Here is a 21,686-nt window from a genome sequence, read left to right as displayed (position 1 = left end):
CGAGACCTGTTATTTGTGTTTCGCCATGCACAGGGAGTAAAAAACAGATGCAAAACTATGAACTCCAAAGGCGTTTAGTATTCGCTTCAATGTATCACTGCCTTCTTTCTTCTCAGCCGCTAGTTTTGCACTTAGATTGTGCTAGCTGTACTTAAAAATGAAGCATCAGAATCCCGTCCAGGCCTCGCTATGTTAGGCCCGAGCCCACCTAGTGTCCGTGGTTCGAAGAACGAGTCTACTGAAACCCAGTGCAGGGCGAGACACCACGGAAACGCGTATTTTACGGCCCTGTATGGCCTCAAGGGGCGGAGCAGTCCGAGTTTTGGTTTAGGACGGAGCTTGCCGCCAGCATAACAGGTTTTTCTTTAAACTCCGCACAACTTGTTTTTATTCCTTTCAAAAACTGCTGAATTTGGAATGTATCTGATAAATCTCATTGGAGGTCCAGTCACTTCTGGCTGTCCGTGTCTTTATTTCAGGGCCGCTAAGAAGTTTAGGCTCGTGATCTTGATTTGGCAGTGGAATAGAGTTGTTCAGACCTCAGAACTGACGTAACATCAAGCAACGCAATGAGCATTTCGAAAACTTGCAGATCAATAGAAGGAGAATCGGAGCTTGGGATCTTTAAGAAGAGCCATGCGTGACACCGCATTCGTCAGCCTTCAGCCGGCTGTACGCACGGTATTCTGTGGCTCCATCTGGACGCCGGCATAGAAGCATTCTCTTCATTAAGACCTGTTTTAAGCGCACTGCCCGGAGGCTGAGGCTGACCTCCTTCTTTCTACCCGTATGGCTCCTGCCCACGAAAATACCGCGTCAGCCCCGAACAGAAGTACGCCGGCAACGAACGCCCCCACTCGTCGGGCGTTGGTGGTATAGTGGTTAGCACAGCTGCCTTCCAAGGAGTTGACCCGGGTTCGATTCCCGGCCGACGCAGTTTTTCTTTTACTTTCGCTCTAGCTGCCTAAAAGTTTTTCCTTTTCAATCCTATGCTTTTCCTATGACATGTTTCCAGGGATTCATTCAGTGCTACGATCTAAACGTTTGTCAACTCCTGCAATTTATTTGACCGCTTATTTGACCGCGTTGCTAGTACACTCTTTTTTTTTATTCGAGAAGTCTGCCATGAGGCATAAGTTGAGAAAAGGGGAAGTGGAATGTAGGTTATAGAAAGTTAAAAGAAGGAGTGTATACCAGTTTCGGCGAGGTACTCGCATAGGCTGCTTGTGAAGTGATTGTCCATAGTCCACTTCACATAGTCCCCGTCGCGGTTCCACCACAGGCCGACCTCCCTGAGGAGCCGTTTTCCAATAGGGGCCGTCGCTGGGCAAGTCCACAACAGGTGCCGCACATCACAAATGTCCGGTGCAGCGCCGCAGTGAGGGCACCTGTCAGTTGCTGGCAGATATTTATCACCCCACCGATAACAAACAGACGGGGTCAGGGCCGCCCCTGCCCGAATCCGGCGCACTGATACCTCCTCCTGCCGAGTAAGACTACGGGGGAGAGGGTGCGAACACGGAGGAATTAGAGCGCGTGTTCGCTGGCGCAGAGCTTGTGAATCGGAGACATGGGACAGGAACGGATCTGGGGGAAGAGGGGAAGGTGGCGGATCGTGTGATGTGTCAATGTGAATCATAGCATCTGCTTGAATGTTATGTGGATCGTGTGCTACGATCTAAACGTTTGTCAACTCCTGCAATTTATTTGACCGCTTAATGCGTTGCTAGTACTCTCAGCCTTAGTTAACACTCTTTCGCGCCACTGCACATACAAACGAGCCTAACATAACGAGGAGGTGAATTTACTGTTTTATTTCATGAAAATTATGAATTACTGTTGTCTTTCTTGCAGTCGGCTCTCTCATAGGTTCCTTTGCGCTGCGATCATATAGTGTTGGGGAGTGTAGTTAAAACCTCGCGCTGCTCTATCACTTGAAACATGCTCGTCAGATTGGGCTTCCATGCGTCTTTTTTTTTCTTGTTGCCACTGAACGGGCCACGCGTTAGAAGTTGGGCTCGCACATTTCAAGTGCCCGCGTTTTGTGGCATTCAGACTGACTTTGCGCACGGATTGAAGTTGACATCTAATGCACAGCTCGAGGAGATGGCAGTTTAACACCCGGGATGTTTTTCTGCGTGTAATGCAACGGCGAACCTAATGCAACGGTTACAGCTTGCAGCTATAACCTTCCAAAGTGCTCGCTATTCTTTTGACATCACACGTCCTCGAGCAGTCAGCGATATTTATCACGAAAAGTTGCAGAGATTTCTCTGATGTGACTGTTCTTGCTGTCGTATTCATACACCGCAGATTCTAAATGTTTATACACAGCGCAGTTGATAGTCGTCTAAGTTTATGCCATCAATGGCAAAGTGCACGTCTGAATACTACTTCCGGCAATGTTTTTATATGGCACAAGTCTAACAAACAATCAGTTCGCTGGGCATTTCCAGTCTCCTTTGTGTGAATGAAATATTTAAACGTCCGCAAAAATTTGCAGCCCATCGCTGGCGCGGCTGCTCCATGACGTAAGGCACCCAACTTTGCAAGTACAACAGAGAGCACAAAGAAAACGATTCATTACACACAGATGAAAAAGCACTGGAAAGCATCGAAGAATGCTCTCTACAGTACCGATAGTGACAAGAGGCAAAAACAAACACTAACAATTTTTTCAGGTGCTTGTACCGGGCGCTTGCTTCTCTTGCATCCTGTGGGAAAGCCGATAAGAAACATTTTACCGTTTTCGGCCTAAGCAGCTCCACATGCGTGTTGTTACGTATTTTACAGCTGCAGGTTTACATTCCAAAAAGAAAGCTGCCCCTTTCAAGCCATTTATCAACTTTTGGGGCCCAAGCATTTCTTAGAGCCCGCAACTTTTCTTACTGGCCTACAGGTAAACGCAGTGATCACACAATGATGAGGTTCACACGACTCAGCCTCAAATCTATCAGGAGTATAAGATTATCAGAATATAAAGCAGAAGGCCTATATTTCAGCTTGGTCGCCATAAAGAAACACCAGAGAACGGCTCGCATTTTTGCATTATCAAGCTTAAAGCACAAATATGATTATAAACACCCCAGCAAGCAAAATATCATTCTCTTAAACAATTTTGAACTATCAGGATTTTCAGCCGCCGGTAATCAAAATACTCCCTCGCTAGTAATGAAGAGAAGTTAAAAACGAAAGAACAACACTATAACATCTGATGCAGGACAGCGAATAGCCGATGAACACTAACTCTAGAGAATGTTGCAAAGCTAATTGTAATTGCCACAATGCCACTACTGATTAGCACTTATCAACGATAAAAACATTGGGAAGAGCATGACCTGCATTACGAGGACTACTTTCCTCACAACGAAACAGAGCGACGAAGTTTAGACTTCTGTGAAGCTGCTCGCGAATACAAAAGGATAAATCAGAGGTACTGTCCTGTGATGCGACAAACCACCGTTTGTATACAGAGAAATTACTCGCAAAATTCCGCAAGTGGCACGGCCAGCTGAAATCTGCAAGAGCCAAGGGACTACCAAATTTTCTTTACAGTGTCTACATACCAGAAAGTGATGAATGCGCGTGCTCAACTTATTGGAATAGGTTGCTCCATATAATCAATACGCATGCTGGCGACTATGAAATTAGACTCGGCTGTCTAATGGACCGGAATCTTAACTGGTGGGCACAGTTTTACGTGCCATGAAACTGCGAATGTAGGGTTGCGCTCCCAAAAACGTATAGCATTTTTAGCAGTGTTCAATACGCACATCAAAAATATAGTATTTTGGTCAAAAATATCTGCGAGGAATGACTTCGGTGTCCATCTTGTAAAGGAGGTAATTGTTCACATGCACACTGCACGCCGTTACTCATGCAAGGCTTCACAGGTTCCTCATAACTGCTTGCCCTCAGTGGAAAAAACAATTTCCTTTCGCAATTAGGAACTGTTGTACCTTGTAGGAGAAAAGTGTTCACTACGGTCAGAAGCGAAACACAAAGGTGAGAAGTAGAATGGCACCAATAGTTAAGGGTTCCTCGTAAACATGGAAATAACAATGTGAAACGAATGTGAAGGTCACCTCTTCAAGTGGTTCCAAGAAAGTGAGTGATCCGTCAGATTGGCCACGTGAGCGGAACTTTGAGATGCTGCTACAGTGCTGCGGTTGGATTTCTCCCGATATCGGGCCAGGTGAACTCTGTGGCAAGCCGATGTTGTGGGCCGCACTTGAACGCTCGCCGGAAACGCTGCACCGCTGAAAGAGCGACGTTGCAGATGGCAATCTGGGAGGAGAATACGCGAGAGAAAAACACAGGCGTTAGTCATAGAAAACGTCCACTAAGTACATGTTTCTCAACAACGGTTACCAACCAAAACCAATTTTTAATTTTTACCAAAGGACGCGGGGAAAATTTTGGACCAGTTTCGGCGAAGGCAGAGCGCAGAAGGCATCGTCGTGCTCTGCACAGTGCGCTTTAGAGACTGCAAGATGGTCGAAATTATTCTGCTGCCTTCCACTCCAACGCAACTTTCTCTTCCATTTTCACACGCTCCTTTTCCTCCCTCCTATTTTTTCAGTGCAATAATACTTAAGCTGGCATCATGAAATTTCCGATCTCTCCGTAAAGAAAGCCCCTGAAGTGTTATTTTGGGTGGCGTGGCCATTACGAAGTCATCAAAATTGTATGACCCAGAGTGAGCACTCAGAGAAAAGCACAAATTTTGTAATTACCTGATTGGTCATTTGAGAGATGACGTCATCAGGGTCACCTGACCCCAAAGTAAGCAGATAGCATCGAAAAATTTCAATTTTTGAATGATAAATTGAAAGATAACATTAACTTGCGGCGTCGGCACAACCTATCTATGAATGCGGCACAACCGCGATCTATGAATGCGATTGAGATAGTTGGTACATCAATAACGCCACTTGATCGCCGCTACGCCAATCATAGTGCGCCGCAAACTTTCAAAATTTGCAAATGAACGCACCCGCGAAAGTACCAAGAAACCCCCCCCCCCCCCCCCCCCCGATATCTCGAAGGCCGGCACTAAAAAAGCAATGAGGTGGATCGGCGTGGATTAGTTGCTGCATTATGGTGGAGTCGTTAGTCAGATTAATGTAATTCCAGATGGTAATTTATCAAAGGTAAGGGAATGTTCTAAGAAAGATATGACTCATGCATACCATATCAGGACAATGAAACCGGTTCCAACCGTTTTTAGGCGCGTGAAATCGCAAGAACATTAGACACTCAATGTAAGCATCATAGCAGGCAGTCTAAATGCTATCGCATTTGCTTGGTGGCAATGCTGTTAAGAAGCGCTTCACTTCCCTCACGGCGCGGATAGGTCTCCATCGAGAGTGTCACAGATGTCATGTGTCAATTAAAGCACTACACACGAACTCATAGAGGTGCACAGACAAGCATAATTCACTCGCCTAGCTTAACCTTTGACACAATGTCACATAGTTGGCACTCTCCAAAGTCGCATGCCAGCAACCAAGCTCACATTACTACTAATCCCCCGCCTCGTACACATACAGCTGCTGGTAAAACTCCATCGGAAAACCCATGCCACCGATCACTCGGCCCGCCGCATAGCCCACGCAGAAGCTCTCCACAGAGTCTAAAGTTCGGAAGTCGGCGCCCGATGGTTAAAGCAGCCGGCATGGGCGAAGGCACGGCAAAGGCAGTCGCTAGAACGCTTTACTCCAACCCATCGCCACTCTTCACGGAAAAGCCACACCACGTATCGCTCGCTCGGCTTGCCTCATAGCCCCTGCAAAAAGCTCTCCACAAATAGTGCAGGTCCGAAGACGACGCCATATTGGTGAACGCAGCCTGCACAAGCGAAGACTCGGCAGCGGCATTCACTAGAACTACACACTCCAACCCATCGCCACAGTTCACGGACGCTCACGCCACCCATCACTCGACCGGCCTTAGCCCGTGCAAAAGCGCCCCCCAAATACTGCAGTTCGGAAGCCGACGCAGTACAGGTGGACGCAGCCTGCTTAAGCAGAAACGCGGCACTTACAGTCATTAACTCCACACTCCAACCTATCGCCACTCTCCACCTTCGTGCATCCACCCCAGAATCCTCGAGAGAGGCAGCACTAGCGCTTGTGCTTACACTAATGCCTGGTGTGTCCTTACCCATTAAAAATCTCCACTCTAAATTTTGCAAGAGGGCAAATCCGTGAGAGCGCTGTCCGCATCCTCAAACTCGCCCCTTTAATACCCCCCCCCATGTGGAGCTTATCTGGGTACCTGCTCACTCTTGGAACCAAGGCAACGAAGTCGCCAATGACCACGCCCGAGGTCTTATCAACCTGGCGGAGGTAATCAAAACAACTTACAAGAACCAGGTGGGATGCCTAGTCAGGCACCACATTGGTGGTTGCCGTAGCCCGAGCGCGCTGCGTTAAGGCCCTTTAGGCATCGAGGGTGCCGCGGCCGTACATGGTCGCCTCCCAGTCCTCTCAGATGGGGATTGGGATGGTGGTTAGGGATTGGCTCTGCTGGCAGATCCACACTATATGGTAGGTTTCAGACAACTCCCCAGAGTGTGAGCACCGCCCGTCGAATTGGGCATCTAAATGCTTTAGAGTTGCCAAGCACAGCATGGTGTAAGCGAGCAGGCGCAGGTGTACCCGCTCGTTGGCCTTCCTCAGCACTTTGCACGGGGTGGGAAGAGTTCGGTGCTGTTGGGACTGAGTGTCCGAGCCAGGAAACGGTCGAGGCGACGGTGAGTAAAAGGACGTTTATGTACAGTATGTACAAGGGCTTTTACATGATACAAGGGCCAAGAGCACCACGGGCTAGCACAAAGAAGAAGAGCGGCCCCGGCGGCGAGCGTAGCTCCGGCGTGATGGCTCTTCTGCTGCCCGTCTGCTGCTCGGGTTCAGCGCGGCTCCGTTTTTATAGCCGCTGGTAACGGTTACGGCAGCCAGCCGTTCAAATCCTCCAATCACTGGCCACCGTTCAAATCAGACCAATGGTCGAGAGCCGGCGAGCGTCTGAGGAGTTCGCACCGACGGAGAGGAGGAGAGGAGGAAGGGTCCGTGTCGGCGCCGCGGCGGCAGGATGAGTCACGCTGCATGTCGCTACTTGTCCGAGAGTCAGGGCCTGCTTTGAGCGCCGGCGGGCGCGCAGCGCTGGTCTGGAAAGGCCCGCCAGCGAAATGTGGGCTCCGGCACTACAGTGCGTGCATTTGTAATAATCGCATAATAAGCCACTAATGGTCGTGGCGGCACTGCGCCGTCATTGGCTGCAAGAACAACACACGTAAACGCAAGCATCTGATGCATGAAAACTGCTCCGAGCATCAGTGCAAGAGATGTGCGTGTATGTGCGGCGTGTACTTGTTGAAAAGATTTCCGGCTGTGCCTGAGAAGTGTGGGGAGTGCAAATCGCCCTTAACTACCCTTAACGGCAAGAACATCATGGCCAAGCAACTCTGCATGTATAAGTGTGCTGTCAGCTGTCTCAGGGGACACTTACTCATATACACAGTGCCGCTGATGCCGTTGCGCATTTTTTCGTTTATTACAGGTCATGCTTGGTTCGAGCGATATCACATGTACATTTGCAAATATGTGTTCATTCATTGTCAAATATGCATTCAATAAATGTCCTGCCTTCCTACCCCCTGATGCAGGTTCTAAGCCGTCCTTCAGAAAAAGGAATGCAGTACGTTCATCCGGAGAGTAAGCTCTAGCTCTCACCTACACTCAGTCCAGATATCTGAGAGGCCTATGCAGGTGGTACTGGACCCAAGTTTCCTCAGCAGCCAGGGTGCACATTGTGAAGAGCTCGATAGAGGCAGGGCAGTTTGAAAATCCTCCATTAAGCCTCCGCGCTTAACAGGAGTTTTTCAGAAGGGAGAATTTCGAAGCAATCATGAGAGTCTACTTACTGTTTCATCTTCGCTCAATGAAACCAGTGAAACTGTTGACAACGAAATGAAAACGTCTAGTTTATGCCCTTCCCTTCGGTGAGCACTGACACGGACGAGCAGCACGGAGGAATTGGAGCTGCTGAGCCGTATTTGGTGACCATTACTTCCCCTTCTAATTCAGACTGTGAGGTAGCACCCGAGTTTGCGTCGCAGATGTGCTCACGGAACCTTCACAGTGACCAAGCACTGCTAAAAGTGGTCTGTGTCTGTCTTTTCGCCCTGTTCTGCGCTTAGCTGTTGTACTGAGTTGCCCGACAATGAAGGAGTCAGCGGCCCCGGATCTGAGTGCTGTGGGTTGAAATTTGGTGTATGCATAAGAAGCTGTGTTTCAAGAATTAATACAATTGGCTCCTTATCCTTAGTTGCTGCAGCCGGCACAGCAGCTTGTGCATCATCACCCTCGGGCAGGCCAGGTAACGCACGCGCGCCTGCAGTACGCGGCCGCGGATGCATTGGATGCTGTTTTCTGACACCTAATTTCTCGGGCTCATGTCTATCAGGTCTTATAGCTGCTAAATCACCTATAAGTGCGTGGCGTCAGACGTCTTTACGATTTTTCTTTTCGAGCACATGCCGTGAAATCTTCTGAATCAGCTGCTGCAGTCGATTTAGGATCTTGTAAATAAGCATCTTGGAATTCATAACCTACTTTATATGCATCTAGAGTAGGTGCCAACTTGAACTCTGGAAGAATAATTGCTGTTGTCGTCCGGCATAGGTTGTCCTTAAAACCATAGTTTACGTTACCATCGCCCTTGATTGCCTCCACTTCAGCATCTAGCTGTTCAGCTTCTCTATCAATGTCAGAAGCATTATCACGTTTCTGTGCGAAGATCTCAGATTCCAATTTATTGAAAATCTTCTCATCAGAGACTTCAAGTAGCGCACACAGGTCTGGAGTAGTAGGTGTTCGAGATACCGGTGGGTTTGCTCCAAAGTATATGTATTGCACTGATTTTCATTAACAGCATTTCTGGATTGTTGAGTGTCAGTGAGGTGGAAGACTTCGGACAGGGCTCCTGTGTCGGCAGTAGGGGTCGATGTTAAAACTGGAATAACTCGCGTTGCTCCTTGCAGATGTCATGCACGATAGAGGAGCTCAAGGTTACAGTGCGCTCAATTTTTCTTTTAGCAAAAACTGAAGGTTTTACTATTCTGGCAGCATGAGACATATTTAATGCGGCTTAGAAAAAGCTCCGAATCCATTTAATTTGAACAATATTCCATAATTAAAGACCTCAGTGAGCGCACTCGCACCTGTACTCGGGATCGACAGATGTCTAGGAGATCTTGCTTCACGCAGAAATGTCTCGTGTTCATCGTCATGAGCTGCCGCAGCCGGTGTAGTATTTTGCGCGTGAGAATCCTGAGAGACGTCAATGACTGCACGCGCATTTGTGCTAAGCGACAACTTCGACTCAGACTGATTGTTGCCTTCGTGTAATTGTCATCCTGGACCATGGAGCTCAAGAGTGCATCATGCTGGAGTTCGTTTTTCATATAAAATAGAGGTTCAGCAATCTTGTGAAACCCACAAATATTTTAAGGGTGGTAAACAAAAGCTGCCATTCTATTTCAACAAATTGATTGTCATAGCTGCTGGTATCAGGCAAATATACTGATTGGTTTCTCGTCTCCCAGGTGACTGTTTTCTTCCAACTGGGTAGTGTAGCATGTCGCACACTTCCGATTGATGTCAAAGGCTACCTTCGTTACGGTTCATGCGAACGGCTGCGAAGAATGCCTTGCGCAGGAGCACGCACTTTTGCACCTCTACCGTAAGTGCCGAGGTGGGACATCCCCAAGCTATGCTTGGCCTTTTGACGAACAGACCTGACAGCAGCATCGGAGTGTTTTGAGCGAGTTGGTTGCTCAAAGTGGCTGGAAATTTTTAACACAACAATTATGGACAAGAAAAGAGACACACACAGGCGCAAAGACGAACACATGGAAAATAGCGCGATTTATTAGAAATGTAATTTATCACCGCTACGTATCGAGTGGGTTGGTTGCTCGTAGCGGCTAAAAATTTCGCGCAGACAACAAACAAGGACAAGAACGGAGAGACACACAGGCGCAAAGATAAGCACATGAATTCATTAGAAATGTAGTTCAGCATCGCTGGGTTTTCGCCGTGTTTGTCACTCCGATTCATTAGAAATATAGTTCAGCATCGCTGCGTTTTGGCCGTGTTTGTCACTCATAGTAGCTGGAAATGTTGCACACAAAACAAACATGGACAAAATTGGGGACCCACACAGGCGCAAGGATAGACACATGGAAAATAGCCCGATGCATTGGAAATGTAGTTGAGCGGCGGCTGGCCTGGAAAATTTATGGCGTTCCAGTCAAATACCGTAACAGTGCCTGGGCTGGCATGCTACACGATAGGAATGGTGAATTACGCATGTGTTGCGAGACTGTTGTCTTCAACAATGAAACAGTCTACATCGTCACTGCTATCAATTGTTATCGGGGATACATCTTCAACCTGGGGCGTCCGCGGTTCCTCACTGCAATCTCGAACGCCGAGTGCATCTTGTATGTCACAAGTGCCGTTATTAGGCTCACCAGAAACTTCGTACTCAGTATCCTGGTGAGAGCGCTCATTTACCTCCTCTTGGCACTGGCTGCTGCCTGCACGGGTCACACCATTTCCGTCGCGTGAAGCCCCAGCTGAACGATCTGATATTCTCATAGAAACCATATGGCTGCTCCTCTCAGGATCACTCCTGAATTCCAAACAGTCTGGCCAAAACAGGCTTCGATCCTTCCAGTTGCCGAAATGAGAAACAACGCAACCGGGCTCCTGCAGGCTTTGCGGCGCGCTCTTTTCAAAGTAAAGGCCATAAAAAGAACTGCTGTCACAGGATGAATTCTCTTCGGGGTTGCATATAATCTGCTGCGGACTTCGCGCTGGAGATGTCGAGGTAGTCCTTCTTGCAGAAAATTCAATCATTATAGAAAGAAATGACTTGTCGCCACTTTCTACTGCCGCCTCAGGCTCGTCGCTATTGCTAGACTGAGCCTTTCCACTGGCCGCTCCGAGCCACTGCAAGCGTTGCGATGCGATGTCTTCAAAGTCAAGGCCATAAAAATAACTTCTCTCACAGGATGCATCCTCTTCTTGGCTGTTTATATTCTGCTGCGTAGTCAGTGCAGCAGAAGGCGAGGTCTTCCACCTTGGAGAAAATTCATCTAGAATAGCTAGTAATGACTCGTGGTTGCTTTCTGCTGCCACCCCAGGGTATTCGCTATTGCAAGAGTGAGCACTTCCCCTAGCCACTCTCCGGTACTGTACAGCATGGCTCAAGTTTGAGGCTTCCGGGCTAGGCGTGTTAGGAGGCTTCAAGTGCTGCCGCTCCCCGCCTGTCGAAATGTAAGTAAAAAAACAAGCAAGTTCTTGTTAGCACAAAAATTCCGAGGACACTAAGTCTGCTTATCTGGAAGAATGCAAAATCATGTGTTTTGTGGAAAGGAAAGATTTTTGAGGAAAGGGCGCAGTAGCTCTAAAATCTCTACATCGCGATAGACACCTCAACTGCGCTCTAAAGCATGCAACTGAAGGTACATAAGTCATCACACTGAACCCCTGTCGCAAGCTAGAATCCAACTTCACATCTCGACATCTCGGTGGACACCTAAACTGCACATTTAGAAAAAATGTAGTCTCAGAAAGCATGCAATTGATAGTGCTTAAATCAATCGTCGGAACCCCTGTCACAAGCCAGCCTCCAGGGTGATTAAAATATGGAAGCTATATGCAAAGAGAAATGCAAAGATACCACCCGGAATGCTGTATGAAGGACGCTTGGTCAAAATTTTGGTGAATGTATTCGGGAATTTGTGCCACCCCATTGAGGTCAACCAGTGATGACATCGCCCGGATTTCTTCTGCCGGTAGGTAGGATACAGCTGAAATATCTTTTTCTCCTGAGGGATACTGGCAAATCGCCATTCCTGACCTTAGAGAACCTGCGTAACCCGCTCGGCGCCTTTCTTATCCTGGCGACGGCAGACGCTGTCTGTCGTCGCCAGGCCAATTGCCGTGCTCGGGAAGACTGGGATGGCAACTGCCACTCCATCCGGTCTGTCCGGCAGTGGGCAACAGCCTGGCTCCTTCTGCGGTCCTTGCTTCAGGTCGGCACCAACTAGAGCACGGAGCGGTCATCGACCGAGGAGTGCCTTATCGGGCACTGGTGGAGCAGCTGGCCGACCACTTCTCCAAAGGACCCAAACCGGGATCTAGCCTCCCGCTGCCCACACCCCCCCATACCCAGACAACACAATGCTGCCCTCCCGTACCTCCATGCTCTGCATGTGCGACCACTCTGTGCAACGAGCCGATCACCAACCACAAGCTCCACAGGACCCTCAACCGGTCCAAAAAGAACAGCGCTCCTGTCGCAGACGGGCTCACGTTTCAGATGTTGCGGAACTTCAATGCCCCGGAAAAAGCTCGCCTTCTGGTCGTGTTCACCGACATCTGGACGAGTCGCACCTTACCAACGTGCTGTACCACAACCTCATGGTCTCATGCTCAAGCCCAGCTAGCCATCCAGGGAGCTCTCTTGCTACAGACCATCTCGCTCACCTCCGCCGCCTGTAAGACAACAGAGTGGGCGGCCCTCTAGCGACTCACCTGGATCGCAGAGGTCGCCAGGTTCTTCCCCGAGACAGACAGGGTTCCGCAGGCATCGATTCACAGCATACTATATCGCGGACGTGGAGTCCTCCCGCTAGGACGCGAAGCATCATGGAGACGTCACCCTCTAGTCCTCCTGGACGCCGAGTCGGCATTCGATTGTCAGCTTTACAGCACCATCGGGACGGAACTGCACGGGAAACCTACGACGCTTCATTACCTCCTTTTTCTCGGATCGTTTTTTGCAGGTGCGGGTAGGAGGCACCATAGCACTTTCCACCTCATCACCTCCGGGGGACTTCAGGGGATCGGTCCTCAACCTCTTGTTGTTCAACCTGGCCATGGCAGGCCTCTCCATCTCCGTCCAGCAGGGCAACCGCCACAAGGTTCTATGGTCTGTATGTGCGGATGATGTGGTTCTCTTGGTTCGAGAATGGAGGAGGCAGATCACCTCAGCGAGGCAGGCCCTCCAGCGTGCTCTCTGTGGGGTGCAGCAGTTCCTGGCGACCAAGGGCCTGTCACTAGCGGCCACGAAGTCCGAGGTCCTGTTTGTCAATCTGAGGGGAGCACGAGCCACGGCTCAAGTTGCTGCCCTCAACATCAATTGGACTAACCTCCCTTGGAAATCATAGGTGAAGTACCTAGGCCTCAATATCGACCACCGCCTCACTGGCTCCCTGCTGACAAGGCCCTCCTGACCCACTTGGATCGTGATGGTCGAGCAGCCCAACGCCTCCTCGCCCGATGCAACGCCAGCACCCCCACCAGGGCCATGCGACTGTTTCAGGCAACGGCCACATTAGCCATCCAGCACATATCGCCTCTTGACCCCTCCGGCCTACCCGCCCTAATCGCGTGGAACTCTCCCGCAGTAGATGGATTCGTCACCCACAGTCATCGTAGGCACTGGCCACCGTGGCAGATGCGGGAGCCTACCCGCTGAGCCCCCTGCTGCTCCAAAGAGGCCTGATGCACATGGACCCGCTCTCCCACGTTCCAGATGGTGGGGCCCTCCGTTAGCGTCTGCACGGCAACCCCAACTCCAGGATGGGGAAGGTGTCTAAGGCCATGTAGAGACACTTGCCCCCCCCCCCCCCCCTGGCCTTGATGGAGTGACCAAACGTCGCTCCCCTCCTACCACACTCCACTACAGCACAGCAACATTCTTGGATGAGTGCTAACGTTCAACCCTCTTCTAAACCAACGGCTCCGTTCGACCAGCCGCTGTGCAGGCGGTAGCGACTCTGACGATGCCCCAGTCGGAGCAGACCCGGACCTGCAGGCTATCCTTCCCGGGCAGCTCCACAGAAGCTGATAGACCCTCCTGGCTCCGTTATTGTCCTGCGTGATTCTCGGCCAGCCCTCCAGTTCCTGAGCAAACCCCACAGCTCCCAGACCTCGACCCACGTCCTTCGTGCCCAGCGTCACGCCCTTGAGGTCACCACCTGCCACACGTCTCTCCACTGGCAACCTGGCCATGCCGGCTATCAATGCTACAAGGACGCCGACACCCTTGTGCAGTGCAGCCCACAGCAACGGGCTGCCTGTGACTACGAAATAGCCCCCACGACTTTGCCCGTCCGCTACTGAAGCAGGTGGTAAGCCACCCCGACAGGTGCATCGCTGCATACCGGCCCTTCCACCGACTTTCCGACAAGATCCCTCGCCGGGAACGGCCCCTCATGCTGCAACTGTGCATCGGCTGCTCCTGGACGCCAAAGACCAAGTTCGTCTTGGGCCTGGCACCCTCCCCTGCCTGCGCATCGTGCGGCCATGCAGGCACTTTGGGACACTTTCTGTGTGCCTGCCCAACATTTCATCATTACCGTCGCCGTTTCTTGCAGGTTACCGGGCTCTCGGAATGTCAGCCGACACGGAGGACCAGCTTCTGTTCCCGGCTGGAACCCACCTCCCCGCCCACCGCGTCCTATTGATCTACCTAGAGGAGACCGGCCTGGACGCCCAGCACTAGGCCTGCGGCCTCCCTGGACGTGTGCCGCCCCCCCAGACCTGCACCCCCCTAGACCTGTGAATCCAAGGACCTGGACAAGGACAGCAGCAACGAAGCCGAGGCTGACTGCATCTTCCCCTCAACAACCCCTCCACATCTCCTTTCCCCCTCCTCTAGATGACAAGAGGGATCCCACAACTAAGGGTACATAACCCGCGTCCAGTATATTCTCCCAAGAATACCCCTAATAACCACCACCACCACCACCACAATGTCGGGCAGCCACGAATGTGGCATGTGACGCCGGATCTAGACTGCCGAGTCGGTGCTGTATCGGTCTGTCCTTTCAGTGTCTCGATTGCCTCTCCCTGGTCGCCACGCTAGCTCTTTACTCTTTCTCTCTCAACGTTTCTCTCTTTCCCGATCGGCTCACCGTTCTCTTCCTCTCGTTCTCTGCTCCTCTCCGAATACTTCGTCCGGATATTGCCATTTTCTCTTCCTGTTCCTTTCCCCCAAATCGCCGCTTCTCTTTACATCTCAGTGGTGAGGCTTCATACAGAAAGCGCCAACGCCAAAATTTTTTTTCGAAGTGGTGCTTCTAACGATAACACGATAAAAAATGGAATCGTTCCTAATGATAGCTTAACGAAGGAAATGCCAAAGTGTTTAGGTGTTCTCTTTTGCCGTCCACGTAGTAATTCGAAGGACATTCCTGCAATTAAATTGTGTACCCTTCGCCATCACCGATTTACATAGAAACACAAATAGAAACACAAGAGAAAGGCCGATATACGGCTGCCCAATCCGTTAGTTCGTGGGAGAAGACATTTGGGTCCACATCGCCGAAGATATACCATCGTTCTCAGCCAATAACCGCTTGAAACAAGGCTTTTTCGCCGACTATGAGAGCTTAACCTATGTCAGGTTGGCCGAATGCCAATTCTAGTGGTGGGCCAAGTGGATGTTCTGGGATGGCAAAGTGGCAATTTTTTAGATGTAGGATAATACTGAAATTTTGGGAGGTGGTACAAGTCACATTTGGTGGTGAAATGTTTTGGAGGTGGGCTAACTTCCAAAATTAGTGGGTCGGCCAACTGCAAAATATTTTGAGAGTGGGTCAACTCCAAAATCTTGAGAGAAAGCCAAATGCTAAATTTAGGGTGTTGGCCAAATACCAAATTCGGGAGGTGTCCAATTGCCAAATTTTATAGGCGGGTTAAAAGGCATAATTTTGGGCCATGCAAAGTGCCATTTTTTCGAGCTGGGCCAAAAGTAAAATTTTTGGTGCTGGCACCTGCCAATTTTGGAAGTGCGTCAAGTGCCAGAATGTCACGGTGGCCACCAGCGAAATTTTAAGGCCAATTGGTAAATTTTTGTGATGTCGGCCAAATGGCGAAATTTGGGGTCTTTTATAAGCTTAAATAAGCTTAAATATATCAGTGCTCTCTGATTGGTCTCTGTAGGTTCACGTGATCGTGATGACGTATTGTCCAAATTGACCTATCAGGGGATTACGTTGTAGAGAAACCGGGTGGGTTTTGCAAGGCGGACCAAAGGACAAGTGAAAGCATTTTGGCAGTCGCCGAGGTGGAATTTGCAGGTCACCAAGTTGTCGGGCGTGCTCAGCTACGGATGCACCCGTGCGCAAAAGTGGAGAGACCACGCGAACTGACAGAACTGCGCGCCAGCGCTTTCTCACGGCGCAGCGCCTGCTTTCGAGATATGCGCAGGGTGCCTGGCCAAATAAGTTAACCCGCCTTTCTACCCATTTCTTCCAGACAGCCTTTGTACACAGACAAATTGCAACCACCGCCATTCCCGTGGTCTCTGCACTTTTGCGCACGACTGTACATTGTTTGTGGTCCAAACTAGCCAGGGCAAATTTCGGGGCTGTCCCGGACTAATTTTTTGAAATGTCTCATGCCAAACTTTGAGGTCACCATCGCGTCGTGCACGGTGTATTAGGATGGACACTGATTTTGGACAAAATCGGCCAAGGTCAGTCTGTTGCTATGATTTTCGAGGTTAAACAAAGGTGAAATCAGGCACGGAATGGTGACCGACTTTCGCGTTTAGTAGAGCTACCACTCTTAAATGCCCACTCAGTGTATAATCGCTCTGTTCACACCTACACTTGCCAAAAATCCCTCCGGAGGGGCTTCAAGACAGTCGCTGCCGCGGGAACGAAAATTCATAGGGCAGCTAAGGCTGATTAAGTGCTGGGAAGGCGAAAGCATGAGTGTGTCATCGTGAGCGTTGGGCCTCGACTCCGGTTGCGCAATGAGAAATGAAACGTCCGAACATTGATCACACAAACGCTGAATCCACAAAGGTCCGAGTGAAACACTCGGAGACACGGTTCGAATGCCTGCCGCGAGCTAGCCTCTCAGCTGAGTAAGAAGCGTATGCTATATCGAGCGGGAAACCGTATGAAAGTACCCCAATGGTGCACAATGAACGATCCCGTCGCAATTTTAATACCCAAATGGGTTTTTGAGGAAAGGAAAGGGCGCAGAAACTGTCTCATATCTTTGTGGACACGTCAACCGCGCCTTCAGGGAACAGATAATGTAGAGGAAGCCATACAACTGAATGTGCACATGTCATCGGTTCGAATCTTTGTCGCAAGCTAGCCGCCAATTTAGCTGGAACATGTCAGCTACATGCAAAGAGAAATGGTATGACACAACCCGGAACGCTGTAGGACGAACGGTTCCTGAAACGTTTGAAACGTTTGTAGTCGGTAATTCTGTCACAACGTTGATGTTGTCCAGGGTTGCGGGGATATTTAAGGCGAATCAAATTTACATCTGTCCGAAGAGGGAGGTGGGGACGAATCGCAGCCACGGCCGCTTATCTGTATTTTCAGCCAGCGTCCGCTTCGGCGGACGCGGTTGTTGATGCGACACGCGTCCTTTCTTTTAAGGCGGAAGCCTTTAATGTCGCATCGTTGTAAGCAGCAGTTGTCGACAGAAAATGTCACGCTTTTCAATTGGTGGAAATGGTCGTGACGTCACAGTGCGCGAATTTCAAACGGGGCCAATTGTACTTTGGCTAGTAACCATGCAACCAATTGAAGGCATCGTATAGTGATGCTCCAATTAAGTGGGACTGAGCTTAGTTAATTGCTTAATTACCCAATTAGCCTAATTAGCTTTACTATTCAGGCCATATAAATAAATAAAACCGATTAAGAGATTGGTCGAGCTCAGGAATCCAACCCCGGTCTTCGGCGTGAGAGACGAGCATGCTATCCACTCCGCCATGCCAGCTCGATGGTTTGGAATGAACAAAGGCGCATCTAGTGAATACGGTGTCTTCACTCACTCTCATCCTCCTCCATTTCCTTCCCGCGAGGTTTAGGTGTCCACCGATAAATGAGAGACAGATACATTTCCTTTCCTCAAAAACCAATTTACTGACGAGCGAGGCGTAGAACCGAATGGGCGATGGCGTTCTATGGACTCCTTGGCAGCGTTGCAGGACGCTGTCGCGTTCCACTCTTAGGGGCATCAGTGACCACACTTTAGGTCAAAAAAGTGCCCCCCTGAATTTTGTGAGACAGTTACTGCGTAATTTCCTTTCCTCTAATACAATTTTCATTTTCTTCATTACGGCTCCTCTTTATCTATCTTCTTTCACTCCCACTTCCTCCCTTCCTCTACGGTGCGGTTCAGGTGTCCACCGAGATGACAGAGAATTACTGCGCCATTTCCTTTCCTCAAAAAGCGTTGCGTTCAAAGGGCAAGGCATCGCGCTGAACGGGTGGTGTTCCGTGGACTCCCTGGCAGCGCTACAACGCGCTGTCGCGTTCCACTCGGAAAGGCGAAGCTTAAGCGTCGTTAATTAGCAGATGATTAGTATTCAGGTATTAATCAGTAATTAACCATTAATTAGTGATTTTTCATCACTTAGTAATCAGTACTCAATTATATGTGACGCCACCGGTGCCATAGAAACAGGGAAGGTGGTGCGGAAAACGCTTCCGCCTCTACCCACTTTAGACAGTCAAAGTGCCCCCTGAATTTTTTATCTTTCCCTCTGATCTTTTAGCTCTCTTCAATATCTGCAGGTGGCAGCGGTGGTGGCTCGGCTGGAGCCGGTTGGCAGGCCCGTGCATTTTCCTTTTCATCCTTCTCTCAGATGCAACAACAACATCTGTCCGAAATTGCGGCGGTCGGCTTGCTGTGTTCGTCCTACGGCTGCTTGATGTAAAAAACGCTACCTAGACAGGCATACTACCGCGGAGAACTTCAACGAACGTGTTGCTCTTGCTATGTTGCCTAGGGAATGCTATTACGGAAATGAATGAACCTGGAAGCTCCTCTAGCTCTCGTTCTCAAGCATTCATACTCGAAATGGCGATAAAGAGTTGGTTTACTCACCAAAACAGGCGCAGTCGTACTAATTCTCGCGTCTTCGTATCTCTTCGCTGGCTCCCGGGAGCCCCACGACGACTGCCTTTCAGTGAACGTTCGCAGAGTCACGTTCGAAATGATGATGATGATGATGATGATGTCCACTTCAAAAGCGTGGCGGATACATAAACAGACCAAAGAAGCAATCGGAGAACGGGTCAATAGTCTTAAACGAGTTTTTGGTTGTGTTGGGCTCACCAAATTCTACCACGACTCAATAAGTCACTTTCCAGGTGACACTGCACCGTGGCGCCACCAATGTTGGTTAGTTCGGCGGCGCTGGTCGGGCCGTATTGCATACGGCGCCCGTTTTAAAATGCCGAATTCGCGTCTGTCTGGTCCTCGCTCATTAGTCACTCAGAAATACCCGCGGATTTCAAATGTCTGTAGAAAGTGACCCCGCCATTGGGTGGTAGGCGACCGGAACCCACCATTGGCTGGCATCGGCTGCGATATGCAGCCACTGGTGAGCAACATCGCTGTGAGCTGTGTCCCCAGCAGGCGAGCGGACCTACCCGCTGGCATGACTGCGAAGTGCAGCCAACGATGAGATCCGGTCGCTTCTACCCAATGGCCGGGTAGCTTTGCACAGACGCTTGAAAGCCGCTGGTATATCTGAGTGACCAATAACGGCGGACCAGACTGACGTGAAATGGTCGTCTTAAGAAGGTCAGCTTCTGGCATACGGCTCCAGGTGCATGTTTTGCGTACACGTTCAACCTGCAGCCCCTAAAACTTCGTAAAGTAATGCCAACCTTTGAATAATTGCGCCCCGCACACACCCTTCCGTCCTCTATTCTCTCTCACGCTGGGTGCGGCCGTCGGGCGCCTAAACGTGCACCTTCCCAGGCATGCTTTGCACGCTATTTTTGTTGCATAAATAGACGTTGCTGCATTAAAATGAGAGGAGGAAGCAGAGGAGGGGAGGCGATGTGTCGCTACTTTACCACATTTTAGGGGCTTTATTTCGTTGAGCGGTGGCGTCCGTGTATAAGCTATACAAGGCGCGCCACCTATTTTTAGACAAAGGTTAAAAATATCTCCAGGCAAGATAGGTGGAGGGAAATACAACCAATTTTCGCTTGCCACTAAAGTGTTCTTGCACTTCGTTCAACTGAATAATCGAAAATTGAAAACTTTTTAGCTGCAGCGTTTCCAGCGAGAATTCTCCTGCTAAAACATACAGCGTGCCAAGAACAGATGTCTAATTCTTCACTCTGTGTATGTTATACGATTAAAAACCTTATTTATTTTTCGTGCTGTGTGCTCTTGGTGAGTTTTTCTTGCGTTAAAAAAAAAGTACGTGAAACGCCCGCGAACATGCGTTCGCGTGACACGACAGCAGCGCTCTCAAACGCAGTATTCCTGAACGTGGCCCCGTTCGAAGATGCCGCGAATGTGACTGGGAAAACACAATGAAGTAAGCGCTGACGGCAAATGTTGAAAGTCACCTGTGACTTGGCGGCGTTCCTTGCGGAAAAAAAAAAAAAACCGGAGTGCTGGTTCCCAGTTCCAGTCAGCAGATAGCGTTTCGTGTATGGAGTCTCACATAAGGCATCTTTTACTTGCGACGAAGGGCTTTCAGTGTGAAATTGGCGCTTTTTCTCCGGCCCGATAGACGGAACGCCCGACCGAGTGCCTAAATTTATTCAAAGCGCAGCTTCCACCTAGATTTCGAAGAAAAGGAATCGCATTTGCTAGCTTCCACTCGGAAGGAATCCCAGCCTGTTTGACAGAATGGTTTACCTGGTATCATAAGGAGGCAGGAGGTTCCTCAAATGAATCTTCAGCACTTCTGAAGTGCCGCCATCGGGGCCGGGGAAGCAGGCGCAACGTCAGTACAGCTCGACTAAGCATGGATAGATTAACGAGAGAGCCGTTATTGATTGACGCCACTGGCGCGAACACCATTGCTTTCAGTTGTAGTAGAGCCGCGAAGTGCTTTTCCAATACCTTGAAAATTGATTAAACCCTCTTGATAGCTTCCCTTGGTGTGAACACTAATGAGAGTAAATTTCAACAGGCCGTGAGCTTTCTTCAAGGCGGTACAAAAGCGAATAGCACACCTCGGTTTCCCGAATTTTAAAGGGAATCGGAATGATTGGTATATTATTTATCTTTCTCACCGGCAATTGTGCGTTTAATGTGGCTGCGATGAGCTTATACTCATTCCATTTTTTTTGGCATTTCTTGTACAGAAGCTTGAAAACAATTAGAATTATACTTTTTCGATGGCCGCTTCAGAAAGGCCGACTTTTTACGGCATTCCTCTATAGCCAGGGAGTTGCAAGATGTTTGGTGCTGCTCGGAGATATATAGAAATGTCGCAAGGGCACAGCCCAAAGTCTTCTGAAATCGGTCATAAATCAGGTGTGACCGCAACTAAGAAGCCCTAAGAATGAACGCACAGTATATCAAATACTTCCAGCTCTATGTTTACTAGAGGTGCCGCAATTAACAGTCTACCAATTCATTACACCAATGCCAGGGCAAGTGAATGTTATATGTGACACAGATTGAGTTTCATTATTGTTAGGGACAAGTCCCGAGACCTGTTTTTTATGTTTCGCCATGCACAGGGAGCACAGAACAGACACAAAACTATAAACTGCAAAGGCGTTTAGTATTCGCTTAACTGTATCCCTGCCCTCTTTCTTCTCAGCCGCTAGTTTTATACTTAGATTGTGTTAGCTGTACTTAGAA

At 49.5% G+C, this 21,686-nt stretch overlaps 1 non-coding gene and 1 pseudogene across 1 annotated transcript; both read left to right on the top strand.

The window, feature by feature from the left end:
- Window positions 1–21,686, top strand: part of LOC149328447 (uncharacterized) — a 478,240-nt pseudogene that overhangs the window by 232,055 nt on the left and 224,499 nt on the right.
- Window positions 865–936, top strand: TRNAG-UCC (transfer RNA glycine (anticodon UCC)). Its single transcript has one exon. It is a non-coding gene; the product is annotated as a tRNA-Gly (tRNA).

This window comes from Amblyomma mixtum, chromosome 9 (genome assembly GCF_055824585.1).
Source record: "Amblyomma mixtum isolate Tamu chromosome 9, ASM5582458v1, whole genome shotgun sequence".
Lineage (NCBI taxonomy): Eukaryota > Metazoa > Arthropoda > Arachnida > Ixodida > Ixodidae > Amblyomma > Amblyomma mixtum.
This window is presented reverse-complemented; position numbering and strand designations above follow the sequence as displayed.